The sequence below is a fragment of the Frankliniella occidentalis genome, unplaced genomic scaffold (genome assembly GCF_000697945.3).
Source record: "Frankliniella occidentalis isolate FOCC.00 unplaced genomic scaffold, Focc_3.1 Scaffold16, whole genome shotgun sequence".
Classification (NCBI taxonomy): domain Eukaryota; kingdom Metazoa; phylum Arthropoda; class Insecta; order Thysanoptera; family Thripidae; genus Frankliniella; species Frankliniella occidentalis.
In genome coordinates, this window is record NW_026267146.1 from 452,421 (window position 1) to 454,078 (window position 1,658).

Below are 1,658 nucleotides of genomic sequence, written 5' to 3' on the forward strand. Positions count from 1 at the left end.
AGCAGCGGCGGCGTCCACTAAAGCCAAGAGATTACAACAACAAATTTCAATGCGTTATTCTGGACTACGGCAAAAGTTAAACACAAAACCTAGCGTAATTTTTAACATTTGTTGGGTCAAAGTACACGATGCTGAAGAGGGTGGCTAGGTTCTGAGATACATGGATGAGCGGCACGGTCCACTCAAATGAAATGACTCTTTATAACACAGACAGGCTTATTTTTTGGAAAATTTATCAAGTGTATCGTGCGAAAATTGTATGGGAGGGGATTTTATTGACGACTCTCTAGGGATGCCCAAGGCACCTCTATTCTTCTCAGTCTCCCGCTCTTTCTCCTCCTAGAGGCTTTCCGCGTCAGCTCTCTCTCTCTCCCGCGCGGAATGCGCTGATCGCAAAACGCGTCGTGGAATGACAGAGGAGCGCGCGGGCGCCGCGGCGTGCCCAAAACAATCAGCAATAATTTGGAAAATGTTATTAATTAATTAAGACGACGCAATGAGTAGCGTCGCGCGGCACGACAGACTTGGGAAAGTATTCTGGAATGTCAGCGAGCGCGGGCCGGGCTAGAGGAAGGCGAGGTGAGGTGCGGGGCGGGCGGGGCGGTGCAAGGCGGGGCCGGACGAGGGCCGAACAAGCGGCTCGAAGTGCGGGCGACTGTGGTGGTGTCTTAATGCCTGGTCAGCCCAACCTTCACTTTCAAAGCCGAGTCAATTGTGTCCCCACATCCCCCGCCCTCGCCGTCAACGCCGACAGACACAGTACGAGAGCATCAACGACTGTAGCTGCAGTAGCGACCAATGTTGTGAACCTATCGCCCTAGTTATGCCGAGAGAGGTAGGATTCTGCATGTCTTTCACGAAATAATCTGATCTGAAAAAGTGTCACGAGAAACCACTCAAGTAAGAATATGATAGTTTCAAACACTAAAATTTTCCAGATCGTTTTCTCTCCGTAGAGTTTGTGTTCATTTGAAAATAGTCTTCTGATTTCGCTCGAATTTCACATACTTTAACAAATTTAGGCTAAATGAGAAAACCTTTAGATTTTCTTCACAGCGCCTCTCCGGCGTCGCGTCGCGCCTCGCGTCGCCATGCGCCGCGCCTCCACATTCAGGTCGCCACGCCGCTCCATCGCTGCGCCGCTTTTATTCGTCTTTTGACTGGTCGTTAAGGACGACCCCGTAAACTATACTCAAATCTCACGCCGAGGAGGACGAGTGTGAGCGAGACGGAAGGTCGGCCGGCGTTGGGGAGAGAGTGAGAGGAGGAAGACGGGGGAGAGAGGTAGACAGAGGTGCTTTCGATAGGACGAGCTGGCTTGTCAGAGTCGTTTATTCGATCAGAACGTTACAAAAGTACAGCGAAAGAGCTTGGTTTTATGCCATGGAAAAATTACATTGCACGTCGTGTTTGGTAAAGTCACTACATTCTTCATAATTTAAATTAGTTTTGTTACCTTAAAAATATATACTCTACTTTTGCATGAGCGTGAAGCGCATCGCAGAGTCCCACAGGCTCACGGCCCTCGCGGCGAAGGCGATGGAGTGGTCCGTTGCCGGCCACTCGGGGACAGTTATGGTGTCTTCTCTCTCTCTCTCTCTCTCTCTCTCTCTCTCTCTCTCTCTCTCTCTCTCTCTCTCAACCCGGCGACAAGCTCT